Genomic DNA, 14,455 nt, shown 5'->3' on the forward strand with positions numbered 1-14,455 from the left:
GGGTTTGTGTTACTGGGGCTGACGTTTACATTAAATGAAATTTGGTTGTGATCGTCTCCGATTTCTTCTTACATCTTGAAATTGCATATGGAATGAGAAATTGCGAGATCTAGAATGTTTTGTAATATTTTTGTGGCGGATGTTATAATTGTGTAGAATACTACGATCGTGGAGTGTTAAATTCGCGATGGTTTGAATCGAGGTCTCGAAGTGTAAATTGTATGCATTTTGTGCTTAATTACCGTTTCAAGAAGATTGACGTCCGGTTGTTTGTTTGGTGGGACGTAGTGGCAAGCGGTGCCATTTTGCAATGTTTTGGTGTGTGTTATGTGACACGGTATGCGCAATTGCTAAATTTCCGAGTAACTCGAGTTTTCAAAACTATCAACTTTGAGCGGGTCCGTTTAACGACTATAGGGTGAAATTTCACAACGACGACATAGAAAACAATTTATTCCCTTCTTGTACGGAACCGATGAATAATTCTCCATAGAGCCGGGAACATCTTGTCGAAAGCAAGTAAAATCGCAAGAAACTCATTTCGGATAGAAACATCTTGGTTGTTAAAAAATGCTGCTGCCAAAAACATGTTACTTGAAGAAATGGAATAAGAAATGGTTGTGAGACTCGTAGTTATAGCATTGTTAAGAATTTCTCAGCAAATATTCATTGACTTGTTAGCCACGCCGCGTCGTTTCTAAAATTTGAGGCGCGGTGGTGGGTGAAAGTAAATAAAGAAGACAGTGACACGTCGTAGTAACCAACCTCAGCTTCATGTTCGAAACCCTAATGTCTCGGAAGATACTTATACTTTACAGAACCAACCAGCGTTTTTAGAATACGTGCTGGGTAGTTTTTTTTCACCTTTCTAAAAATGTGTTAATGGCTTTCTTGTCAGAAAGAGCCACGGAACCTATAGTAACGGATTCATGTTATCACCCGCATGCACTCGGTAAAGCCTAATAAGACATCACTATTTCCACTAGCTGCTGAAGTTAATATCACGTGACGCTAAACACTCTTAAATAAGGACAGTTTCATAAAATTTATCGAATATATGCTTCGAAGCTGACAATGTATAATGACCGTATGATTGTTTTGAAAACTCGAACCAGAAGCTAGTAATCTAGTTTGCTTGGCCTAACGAATACTCATGTATCTGCCATTCCTTTCACTCTATGGTTTTGATACTCTAAATCAGTCGTCTTCAATCCGAATAAGAGATAACTGAAAACTGCAGTAAAACTTTTAGACAGATAGGTCACGTGTCTTTGCGCAAATAGTTCGGTGAAATTTGAGCAGTTTTTGTTCAATAACTTTTCTCGTGTGGGCTTGTATTCAAAGCAAATGTGACATTTTATTATTGGTTGTAGAGCTCTATAAAAGCCACAAATTTGTGAAAAGGTAAAAAAAAAAAAAACAGAGAAAGAAGAGGAAAGATAATCATGTTTTTGTTTATTTAGATACGCAATTTAAAACGTTATTTTCCAAGGTCAGGATGGCCGAGCGGTCTAAGGCGCCAGACTCAAGGTATAAAAAACCTTCCGTTATTATAACGGTATTGCGTATTCTGGTCTCCGAATGGAGGCGTGGGTTCGAATCCCACTTCTGACAATACTTTTGCGTACTTCTCTTCCCTTCTTGCGCACAATGGTACGTGTAAATTTTGTTTCTATTCGCCATCGAAGGTTGTTTGTAGAAACTGCTTATTTTGAGGTCAACTTGTTTTATTTCACGTTGTTCTTTTCTAATGCTTTTCTTCAAATTCGATGCTAACTTTATTTAAGTACTTTTGTCGCTATTAAGAAATGCTAATCGTTGGTTTGTCGATAGCCTAATGAATGATTGAAGATGGAAAAGTCAGTTTTGTGAGCTTACATCTAAAGCATTTGTGCCAGACGGAGTTAAGTGCTTTCTTCAAGGTCTGCTAAACAGCTACGATAAATAGTTTTATTGAACGCTTGAAATACGGTTTGTGAAATAAGACTTACAAGTTGATGAGCGGTTTGAAGATTGTTTCTGGAAACGTTTCAGCTAGTAGATTATTGGATTGTAGGATGGGTGCAAGACGATTAGACAGGAGAAGCTGGTCGGTCTGAAGTTATCTTGGTTATTTGTACCGAAATTGTTTTCGATATTACTGTTGCAATAGTCGTTTCTCACTAGAATGTGCAGTAGGCTGAAGTAAGGGGCACGTTACACGCATAAGATGGAATTATTTTGAAAGAAGATCGGTGGAATGTCTCAGGACTGCAACTAGGACTTCATCACCACCGTTTGATTTATTTCCAAGTGAATTGATGTTAATTTAAGATTTCGACGATTTAGTAGGGTCTGTCTATGTGAGTATTTGCGTGAGTTGAAATCGTAAAAAAGTGGTGCGCAGGGAATCGATAGTGGAAGGTATCAGTGTTGTCTTCGATATATCTGTCAAGTATATTGAGCGTAGTATTCCCTAACGTAGAAGATGCGGATTAGGTGGAAAAAGTGGCAAATATTTTGCGAAAACTGAGATTATTCTTCGTGTTTGTGTGTGATCATGTTTTATAGGTTTATCAAAATAAATTGCCTTTTCTCTTTGCGAAGGTAATTTGGAATTACATTTTCTTGTGATCGGTGGAGTAAGAAAATAATTGCCAGTTTAAGTGCTTTTGTTCTTTAATGATATTGTTTTCTTTATTAATTTCATGTCGGAGAGAAGTGTCCGTGTGAGATTAATGGTTATTGTAAGTCGGCGTCTCTCTGAAACGTATTCTTTTTATGCGTTTATGTAATATTTAAAGGTTTACGTTGTTCTTTTGGGGCTTTTAAAACTGCATCAGTGAAATTCGTCGGTAGTAGTTATCTAACGAACCAGGGAACGAGGTGACCTGTGTAGTGGGAATAGGAAACTTTCCAGGTTACTTTGAAATGGTTTACAGTCAGCCTTGTCGAAGTTGAATACTGGGTGGGTGCAAATACGTTGATCTATCGATGGGTTTATCTTTCAACTTCCCGAAAACGAGGTTATGATCACCTCCGATGTTTACACGTACTGTAAACAATCGGCACAGCGGCAATAAATGACTAGATGTGATAACGAGGAATAATAAATTTTCTGAGCGGGTGTGTTACTATTATTGATGATGAAGAGACTGTTCACATTTATAAATGAGACCGATTTTATTTGCAATTTTGCAGATCAAATCCGTGTGTATTGAACATAATTTAAAAATTAAGTAATATAAATTACTACTTCTTTGATTGTTAGGACATAGTTAAATATCGTGATTTCTTAGAGAAGGTTTTTCTACAAAATGCATGCTCAACATCTCTTTTATCGCGATATGAAATTGCTTGATTCTAACCGAATCTAAAGAAAACACGAGTCTGTAGTTTGCCTTAAACTGTTTCAGTTTATATTAGTGAAGTCGATAAAGTTGTGGTCGTGGGGTTGGGTTTGTGTTACTGGGGCTGACGTTTACATTAAATGAAATTTGGTTGTGATCGTCTCCGATTTCTTCTTACATCTTGAAATTGCATATGGAATGAGAAATTGCGAGATCTAGAATGTTTTGTAATATTTTTGTGGCGGATGTTATAATTGTGTAGAATACTACGATCGTGGAGTGTTAAATTCGCGATGGTTTGAATCGAGGTCTCGAAGTGTAAATTGTATGCATTTTGTGCTTAATTACCGTTTCAAGAAGATTGACGTCCGGTTGTTTGTTTGGTGGGACGTAGTGGCAAGCGGTGCCATTTTGCAATGTTTTGGTGTGTGTTATGTGACACGGTATGCGCAATTGCTAAATTTCCGAGTAACTCGAGTTTTCAAAACTATCAACTTTGAGCGGGTCCGTTTAACGACTATAGGGTGAAATTTCACAACGACGACATAGAAAACAATTTATTCCCTTCTTGTACGGAACCGATGAATAATTCTCCATAGAGCCGGGAACATCTTGTCGAAAGCAAGTAAAATCGCAAGAAACTCATTTCGGATAGAAACATCTTGGTTGTAAAAAATGCTGCTGCCAAAAACATGTTACTTGAAGAAATGGAATAAGAAATGGTTGTGAGACTCGTAGTTATAGCATTGTTAAGAATTTCTCAGCAAATATTCATTGACTTGTTAGCCACGCCGCGTCGTTTCTAAAATTTGAGGCGCGGTGGTGGGTGAAAGTAAATAAAGAAGACAGTGACACGTCGTAGTAACCAACCTCAGCTTCATGTTCGAAACCCTAATGTCTCGGAAGATACTTATACTTTACAGAACCAACCAGCGTTTTAGAATACGTGCTGGGTAGTTTTTTTCACCTTTCTAAAATGTGTTAATGGCTTTCTTGTCAGAAAGAGCCACGGAACCTATAGTAACGGATTCATGTTATCACCCGCATGCACTCGGTAAAGCCTAATAAGACATCACTATTTCCACTAGCTGCTGAAGTTAATATCACGTGACGCTAAACACTCTTAAATAAGGACAGTTTCATAAAATTTATCGAATATATGCTTCGAAGCTGACAATGTATAATGACCGTATGATTGTTTTGAAAACTCGAACCAGAAGCTAGTAATCTAGTTTGCTTGGCCTAACGAATACTCATGTATCTGCCATTCCTTTCACTCTATGGTTTTGATACTCTAAATCAGTCGTCTTCAATCCGAATAAGAGATAACTGAAAACTGCAGTAAAACTTTTAGACAGATAGGTCACGTGTCTTTGCGCAAATAGTTCGGTGAAATTTGAGCAGTTTTTGTTCAATAACTTTTCTCGTGTGGGCTTGTATTCAAAGCAAATGTGACATTTTATTATTGGTTGTAGAGCTCTATAAAAGCCACAAATTTGTGAAAAGGTAAAAAAAAAAAAAACAGAGAAAGAAGAGGAAAGATAATCATGTTTTTGTTTATTTAGATACGCAATTTAAAACTTTATTTTCCAAGGTCAGGATGGCCGAGCGGTCTAAGGCGCCAGACTCAAGGTATAAAACCTTCCGTTATTATAACGGTATTGCGTATTCTGGTCTCCGAATGGAGGCGTGGGTTCGAATCCACTTCTGACAATACTTTTGCGTACTTCTCTTCCCTTCTTGCGCACAATGGTACGTGTAAATTTTGTTTCTATTCGCCATCGAAGGTTGTTTGTAGAAACTGCTTATTTTGAGGTCAACTTGTTTTATTTCACGTTGTTCTTTTCTAATGCTTTTCTTCAAATTCGATGCTAACTTTATTTAAGTACTTTTGTCGCTATTAAGAAATGCTAATCGTTGGTTTGTCGATAGCCTAATGAATGATTGAAGATGGAAAAGTCAGTTTTGTGAGCTTACATCTAAAGCATTTGTGCCAGACGGAGTTAAGTGCTTTCTTCAAGGTCTGCTAAACAGCTACGATAAATAGTTTTATTGAACGCTTGAAATACGGTTTGTGAAATAAGACTTACAAGTTGATGAGCGGTTTGAAGATTGTTTCTGGAAACGTTTCAGCTAGTAGATTATTGGATTGTAGGATGGGTGCAAGACGATTAGACAGGAGAAGCTGGTCGGTCTGAAGTTATCTTGGTTATTTGTACCGAAATTGTTTTCGATATTACTGTTGCAATAGTCGTTTCTCACTAGAATGTGCAGTAGGCTGAAGTAAGGGGCACGTTACACGCATAAGATGGAATTATTTTGAAAGAAGATCGGTGGAATGTCTCAGGACTGCAACTAGGACTTCATCACCACCGTTTGATTTATTTCCAAGTGAATTGATGTTAATTTAAGATTTCGACGATTTAGTAGGGTCTGTCTATGTGAGTATTTGCGTGAGTTGAAATCGTAAAAAAGTGGTGCGCAGGGAATCGATAGTGGAAGGTATCAGTGTTGTCTTCGATATATCTGTCAAGTATATTGAGCGTAGTATTCCCTAACGTAGAAGATGCGGATTAGGTGGAAAAAAGTGGCAAATATTTTGCGAAAACTGAGATTATTCTTCGTGTTTGTGTGTGATCATGTTTTATAGGTTTATCAAAATAAATTGCCTTTTCTCTTTGCGAAGGTAATTTGGAATTACATTTTCTTGTGATCGGTGGAGTAAGAAAATAATTGCCAGTTTAAGTGCTTTTGTTCTTTAATGATATTGTTTTCTTTATTAATTTCATGTCGGAGAGAAGTGTCCGTGTGAGATTAATGGTTATTGTAAGTCGGCGTCTCTCTGAAACGTATTCTTTTATGCGTTTATGTAATATTTAAAGGTTTACGTTGTTCTTTTTGGGGCTTTTAAAACTGCATCAGTGAAATTCGTCGGTAGTAGTTATCTAACGAACCAGGGAACGAGGTGACCTGTGTAGTGGGAATAGGAAACTTTCCAGGTTACTTTGAAATGGTTTACAGTCAGCCTTGTCGAAGTTGAATACTGGGTGGGTGCAAATACGTTGATCTATCGATGGGTTTATCTTTCAACTTCCCGAAAACGAGGTTATGATCACCTCCGATGTTTACACGTACTGTAAACAATCGGCACAGCGGCAATAAATGACTAGATGTGATAACGAGGAATAATAAATTTTCTGAGCGGGTGTGTTACTATTATTGATGATGAAGAGACTGTTCACATTTATAAATGAGACCGATTTTATTTGCAATTTTGCAGATCAAATCCGTGTGTATTGAACATAATTTAAAAATTAAGTAATATAAATTACTACTTCTTTGATTGTTAGGACATAGTTAAATATCGTGATTTCTTAGAGAAGGTTTTTCTACAAAATGCATGCTCAACATCTCTTTTATCGCGATATGAAATTGCTTGATTCTAACCGAATCTAAAGAAAACACGAGTCTGTAGTTTGCCTTAAACTGTTTCAGTTTATATTAGTGAAGTCGATAAAGTTGTGGTCGTGGGGTTGGGTTTGTGTTACTGGGGCTGACGTTTACATTAAATGAAATTTGGTTGTGATCGTCTCCGATTTCTTCTTACATCTTGAAATTGCATATGGAATGAGAAATTGCGAGATCTAGAATGTTTTGTAATATTTTTGTGGCGGATGTTATAATTGTGTAGAATACTACGATCGTGGAGTGTTAAATTCGCGATGGTTTGAATCGAGGTCTCGAAGTGTAAATTGTATGCATTTTGTGCTTAATTACCGTTTCAAGAAGATTGACGTCCGGTTGTTTGTTTGGTGGGACGTAGTGGCAAGCGGTGCCATTTTGCAATGTTTTGGTGTGTGTTATGTGACACGGTATGCGCAATTGCTAAATTTCCGAGTAACTCGAGTTTTCAAAACTATCAACTTTGAGCGGGTCCGTTTAACGACTATAGGGTGAAATTTCACAACGACGACATAGAAAACAATTTATTCCCTTCTTGTACGGAACCGATGAATAATTCTCCATAGAGCCGGGAACATCTTGTCGAAAGCAAGTAAAATCGCAAGAAACTCATTTCGGATAGAAACATCTTGGTTGTTAAAAAATGCTGCTGCCAAAAAACATGTTACTTGAAGAAATGGAATAAGAAATGGTTGTGAGACTCGTAGTTATAGCATTGTTAAGAATTTCTCAGCAAATATTCATTGACTTGTTAGCCACGCCGCGTCGTTTCTAAAATTTGAGGCGCGGTGGTGGGTGAAAGTAAATAAAGAAGACAGTGACACGTCGTAGTAACCAACCTCAGCTTCATGTTCGAAACCCTAATGTCTCGGAAGATACTTATACTTTACAGAACCAACCAGCGTTTTTAGAATACGTGCTGGGTAGTTTTTTTTCACCTTTCTAAAAATGTGTTAATGGCTTTCTTGTCAGAAAGAGCCACGGAACCTATAGTAACGGATTCATGTTATCACCCGCATGCACTCGGTAAAGCCTAATAAGACATCACTATTTCCACTAGCTGCTGAAGTTAATATCACTTGACGCTAAACACTCTTAAATAAGGACAGTTTCATAAAATTTATCGAATATATGCTTCGAAGCTGACAATGTATAATGACCGTATGATTGTTTTGAAAACTCGAACCAGAAGCTAGTAATCTAGTTTGCTTGGCCTAACGAATACTCATGTATCTGCCATTCCTTTCACTCTATGGTTTTGATACTCTAAATCAGTCGTCTTCAATCCGAATAAGAGATAACTGAAAACTGCAGTAAAACTTTTAGACAGATAGGTCACGTGTCTTTGCGCAAATAGTTCGGTGAAATTTGAGCAGTTTTTTGTTCAATAACTTTTCTCGTGTGGGCTTGTATTCAAAGCAAATGTGACATTTTATTATTGGTTGTAGAGCTCTATAAAAGCCACAAATTTGTGAAAAGATAAAAAAAAAAAAAAGAGAAAGAAGAGGAAAGATAATCATGTTTTTGTTTATTTAGATACGCAATTAAAACGTTATTTTCCAAGGTCAGGATGGCCGAGCGGTCTAAGGCGCCAGACTCAAGGTATAAAACCTTCCGTTATTATAACGGTATTGCGTATTCTGGTCTCCGAATGGAGGCGTGGGTTCGAATCCACTTCTGACAATACTTTTGCGTACTTCTCTTCCCTTCTTGCGCACAATGGTACGTGTAAATTTTGTTTCTATTCGCCATCGAAGGTTGTTTGTAGAAACTGCTTATTTTGAGGTCAACTTGTTTTATTTCACGTTGTTCTTTTCTAATGCTTTTCTTCAAATTCGATGCTAACTTTATTTAAGTACTTTTGTCGCTATTAAGAAATGCTAATCGTTGGTTTGTCGATAGCCTAATGAATGATTGAAGATGGAAAAGTCAGTTTTGTGAGCTTACATCTAAAGCATTTGTGCCAGACGGAGTTAAGTGCTTTCTTCAAGGTCTGCTAAACAGCTACGATAAATAGTTTTTATTGAACGCTTGAAATACGGTTTGTGAAATAAGACTTACAAGTTGATGAGCGGTTTGAAGATTGTTTCTGGAAACGTTTCAGCTAGTAGATTATTGGATTGTAGGATGGGTGCAAGACGATTAGACAGGAGAAGCTGGTCGGTCTGAAGTTATCTTGGTTATTTGTACCGAAATTGTTTTCGATATTACTGTTGCAATAGTCGTTTCTCACTAGAATGTGCAGTAGGCTGAAGTAAGGGGCACGTTACACGCATAAGATGGAATTATTTTGAAAGAAGATCGGTGGAATGTCTCAGGACTGCAACTAGGACTTCATCACCACCGTTTGATTTATTTCCAAGTGAATTGATGTTAATTTAAGATTTCGACGAGTTAGTAGGGTCTGTCTATGTGAGTATTTGCGTGAGTTGAAATCGTAAAAAAGTGGTGCAGGGAATCGATAGTGGAAGGTATCAGTGTTGTCTTCGATATATCTGTCAAGTATATTGAGCGTAGTATTCCCCTAACGTAGAAGATGCGGATTAGGTGGAAAAAAGTGGCAAATATTTTGCGAAAAACTGAGATTATTCTTCGTGTTTGTGTGTGATCATGTTTTATAGGTTTATCAAAATAAATTGCCTTTTCTCTTTGCGAAGGTAATTTGGAATTACATTTTCTTGTGATCGGTGGAGTAAGAAAATAATTGCCAGTTTAAGTGCTTTTGTTCTTTAATGATATTGTTTTCTTTATTAATTTCATGTCGAGAGAAGTGTCCGTGTGAGATTAATGGTTATTGTAAGTCGGCGTCTCTCTGAAACGTATTCTTTTATGCGTTTATGTAATATTTAAAGGTTTACGTTGTTCTTTTTTGGGGCTTTTAAAACTGCATCAGTGAAATTCGTCGGTAGTAGTTATCTAACGAACCAGGGAACGAGGTGACCTGTGTAGTGGGAATAGGAAACTTTCAGGTTACTTTGAAATGGTTTACAGTCAGCCTTGTCGAAGTTGAATACTGGGTGGGTGCAAATACGTTGATCTATCGATGGGTTTATCTTTCAACTTCCGAAAACGAGGTTATGATCACCTCCGATGTTTACACGTACTGTAAAACAATCGGCACAGCGGCAATAAATGACTAGATGTGATAACGAGGAATAATAAATTTTCTGAGCGGGTGTGTTACTATTATTGATGATGAAGAGACTGTTCACATTTATAAATGAGACCGATTTTATTTGCAATTTTGCAGATCAAATCCGTGTGTATTGAACATAATTTAAAAATTAAGTAATATAAATTACTACTTCTTTGATTGTTGGGACATAGTTAAATATCGTGATTTCTTAGAAGGTTTTTTCTACAAAATGCATGCTCAACATCTCTTTTATCGCGATATGAAATTGCTTGATCTCTAACCGGAATCTAAAGAAAACACGAGTCTGTAGTTTGTCTTAAACTGTTTCAGTTTATATTAGTGAAGTCGATAAAGTTGTGGTCGGGGTTGGTTTGTGTTAGCTGGGGCTGACGTTTACATTAAATGAAATTTGGTTGTGATCGTCTCCGATTTCTTCTTACATCTTGAAATTGCAATATGGAATGATGAAATTGCGAGATCTAGAATGTTTTGTAATATTTTGTGGTGGATGTTATAATTGTGTAGAATACTACGATCGTGGAGTGTTAAATCTGGCGATGGTGTGAATCGAGGTCCTTGGTATGTAAATTGTATGCATTTTGTGCTTAATTACTGTTTCAAGAAAGATTGACGTCCGGTTGTTTGTTTGGTGGGACGTAGTGGCAAGCGGTGCCATTTGCAATGTTTTGGTGTGTGTTATGTGACACGGTATGCGCAATTGCCGAGTCGGAGTTTTCAAAACTATCAACTTTGAGCGGGTCCGTTTAACGACTAGGTGAGATTTCACAACGACGACAGAAAACAATTTATTCCCTTGTACGGAACCGATGAATAATTCTCCATAGAGCCAGAACATCTTGTCAAACAAGTAAATCACAAAACTCATTTCAGATAGAAAGCATCTTTTGTTAAAAATGCTGCACAAACATGTTACTTGAAAAATGGAATAAGAAATGGTTGTGACTCGTAGGTTATAGCGTTGTTAAGAATTTCTCAATAAATATTCATTGACTTGTTAGCCACGCCGCGTCGTTTCTAAAATTTGGGGGGGCGCGGTTGGGTGAAAATAAATAAAGACACGGTGACGTCGTAGTAACCAACCTCAGCTTCATGTTCGAAACCCTAATGTCTCGGAAGATACTTATACTTTACAGAACCAACCAGCGTTTTTAGAATACGTGCTGGGTAGTTTTTTTTCACCTTTCTAAAAATGTGTTAATGGCTTTCTTGTCAGAAAGAGCCACGGAACCTATAGTAACGGATTCATGTTATCACCCGCATGCACTCGGTAAAGCCTAATAAGACATCACTATTTCCACTAGCTGCTGAAGTTAATATCACGTGACGCTAAACACTCTTAAATAAGGACAGTTTCATAAAATTTATCGAATATATGCTTGAAGCTGACAGTGTATAATGACCGTATGATTGTTTTGAAAACTCGAACCAGAAGCTAGTAATCTAGTTTGCTTGGCCTAACGAATACTCATGTATCTGCCATTCTTTCACTCTATGGTTTTGATACTCTAAATCAGTCGTCTTCAATCCAAATAAGAGATAACTGAAAACTGCAGTAAAACTTTTAGACAGATAGTGTGTCTTTGCGCAAATAGTTCGGTGAAATTTGAGCAGTTTTGTTCAATAACTTTTCTCGTGTGGGTTTATTCAAAGCAAATGTGACATTTTATTATTGGTTGTAGAGCTCTATAAAGCCACAAATTTGTGAAAGAAAAAAAAAAAAACAGAGAAAGAAGAGGAAAGATAATTATGTTTTTGTTTATTTAGATACGCAATTAAAAAACGTTATTTTCCAAGGTCAGGATGGCCGAGCGGTCAAGGCGCCAGACCTGTATAAAAAACCTTCCGTTATTATAACGGTATTGCGTATTCTGGTCTCCGAATGGAGGCGTGGGTCGAATCCCACTCTCTGACAATACTGCACTCTCCTTCTTGCGCACAATGGTACGTAAATTTTGTTTCTATTCGCCATCGAAGGTTGTTTGTAGAAACTGTTTATTTGAGGTCAACTTGTTTTATTCACGTTGTTCTTTTCTAATGCTTTTCTTCAAATTCGATGCTAACTTTACCTGTACTTTGTCGCTATTAAGAAATGCTAATCGTTGGTTTGTCGATAGCCCAATGAATGATTGAAGATGGAAAAGTCAGTTTTGTGAGGTTACATCTAAAGCATTTGTGTCAGACGGAGTTAAGTGCTTTCTTCAAGGTCTGCTAAACAGCTACGATAAATATTTTTTATTGAACGCTTGAAATACGGTTTGTGAAGAGACTTACAAGTTGATGAGCGGTTTGAAGATTGTTTCTGGAAACGTTTCAGCTAGTAGATTATTGGATTTGTAGGATGGGTGCAAGACGATTAGACAGGAGAAGCTGGTCGGTCTGAAGTTATCTTGGTTATTTGTACCGAAATTGTTTTCGATATTACTGTTGCAATAGTCGTTTCTCACTAGAATGTGCAGTAGGCTGAAGTAACACGTTACACGCATAAGATGGAATTATTTTGAAAGAAGTTCGGTGGAATGTCTCATCACTGCAACTAGGACTTCATCACCCCGTTTGATTTATTTCCAAGTGAATTGATGTTAATTTAAGATTTCGACGATTTAGTGGGTCTGTCTATGTGAGATTTGCGTGATTTGAAATCGTAAAAAGAGTTGTGCAGGGAATCGATAGTGCAAGGTATCAATGTTGTCTTCGATATATCTGTCAAGTATATTGAGCGTAGTATTCCCTAACGTAGATGATTAGGTGGAAAAGTGCGCAAATTTTATGAAAACTGAGATTATTCTTCGTGTTTGTGTGTGATCATGTTTATAGGTTTATCAAAATAAATTGCCTTTTCTTTATGAAGGTAATTTGGAATTACATTTTCTTGTGATCGTGGAGTAGAAAATAATTGCCAGTTTATGCTTTTGTTCTTCAATGATATTGCTTTCATTAATTTCATGTCGAAGAGAAGTGTCCGTGTGAGATTAATGGTTGTAAGTCGGCGTCTCTGAAACGTTTCTTTTATGCGTTTATGTAATATTTAAAGGTTTACGTTGTTCTTTGGGGCTTTAAACTGCATCAGTGAAATTCGTCGGTAGTAGTTATCTAACGAATCAGGGAACGAGGTGACCTATGTAGTGGGAATAGGAAACCTTCCAGGTTACTTGAAATGGTTTCAGTCAGCCTTGTCAAAGCTGAATACTGGGTGGGTGCAAATACGTTGATCTATCGATGGGTTTATCTTTCAACTTCCCGAAAACGAGGTTATGATCACTCCGATGTTTACACGTACTGTAAACAATCGGCACAGCGGCAATAGAATGACTAGATGTGATAACGAGGAATAATAAATTTTCGAGCGGGTGTGTACATATTATTGATGATGAAGAGACTGTTCACATTTATAAATGAGACCGATTTTATTTGCAATTTTGCAGATCAAACCGTGTGTATTGAACATATTTAAAAATTAAAAATATAAATTACTACTTTATTGTTAGGACATAGTTAAATATCGTGATTTCTTAGAAGGGTTTTTTCTAAAATGCATGCTCAACATCTCTTTTATCGCGATATGAAATTGCTTGATTCTAACCGATCTAAAGAAAACACAAGTCTGTAGTTTGCCTTAAACTGTTTCAGTTTATATTAGTGAAGTCGAAAAGTTGTGGTCGTGGGGTTTGGTTTGTGTTAGTGGCTGACGCATACATTAAATGAAATTTGGTTGTGATCGTCTCCGATTTCTTCTTACATCTTGAAATTGCATATGTGAGAAATTGCGAGATCTAGAATGTTTTGTAATATTTTTGTATGGCGATGGTAATTGTGTAGAATACTACGATCGTGGATAAATTCGCGATGGTTTGAATCGAGGTCTGAAGTAAATTGTATGCATTTTGTGCTTAATTACTGTTTCAAGAAGATTGACGCCTGTTTGTTTTCCAGGACGTAGTGCAAGCGGTGCCATTTGCAATGTTTTGCGTGTGTTATGTGACACGGTATGCGCAATTGCTACCCCGAGTAACTCGAGTTTTCAAAACTATCAACTTTGAGCGGGTCCGTTTAACGACTATAGGGTACCGTCGACATAGAAAACAATTTATTCCCTTCTTGTACGGAACCGATGAATAATTCTCCATAGAGCGTAGAACATCTTTACTGAAAGCAAGTAAAATCGCAAAGAAACTCATTTCGATAGAAACATCTGGTTGTTAAAAAATGCTGCTGCAAAAAACATAACGGAAGAAATGGAATGAAATGGTTAGCAATTTCGTAGTTGCGCATTGTTAAGAATTTCAGCAAATATTCATTGACTTGTTAGCCACGCCGCGTCGTTTCTAAAATTTGAGGCGCGTGTGGGTGAAGCAATAAAGAAGACAGTGACACGTCGTAGTAACCAACCTCAGCTTCATGTTCGAAACCCTAATGTCTCGGAAGATACTTTACAGAACCAACCAGCGTTTTGTAGTGCCAGTGTAGTTTTTTTTCACCTTTCAAAATACGTTAATGGCTTTCGGTCAGA

At 37.1% G+C, this 14,455-nt stretch overlaps 3 non-coding genes across 3 annotated transcripts; all 3 read left to right on the forward strand.

The window, feature by feature from the left end:
• The first annotated feature begins 1,492 nt into the window (after window positions 1–1,492).
• TRNAL-CAA (transfer RNA leucine (anticodon CAA)) lies at window positions 1,493–1,614 on the forward strand. Its single transcript has 2 exons — window positions 1,493–1,530; window positions 1,569–1,614. It is a non-coding gene; the product is annotated as a tRNA-Leu (tRNA).
• A 3,309-nt stretch (window positions 1,615–4,923) lies between these two features.
• On the forward strand, window positions 4,924–5,042 carry TRNAL-CAA (transfer RNA leucine (anticodon CAA)). The gene is made up of 2 exons: window positions 4,924–4,961; window positions 4,998–5,042. It is a non-coding gene; the product is annotated as a tRNA-Leu (tRNA).
• A 3,313-nt stretch (window positions 5,043–8,355) lies between these two features.
• TRNAL-CAA (transfer RNA leucine (anticodon CAA)) lies at window positions 8,356–8,474 on the forward strand. The gene is made up of 2 exons: window positions 8,356–8,393; window positions 8,430–8,474. It is a non-coding gene; the product is annotated as a tRNA-Leu (tRNA).
• Window positions 8,475–14,455: the final 5,981 nt, after the last annotated feature.

The sequence above is a fragment of the Tachypleus tridentatus genome, unplaced genomic scaffold (genome assembly GCF_004210375.1).
Source record: "Tachypleus tridentatus isolate NWPU-2018 unplaced genomic scaffold, ASM421037v1 Hic_cluster_2, whole genome shotgun sequence".
Lineage (NCBI taxonomy): Eukaryota > Metazoa > Arthropoda > Merostomata > Xiphosura > Limulidae > Tachypleus > Tachypleus tridentatus.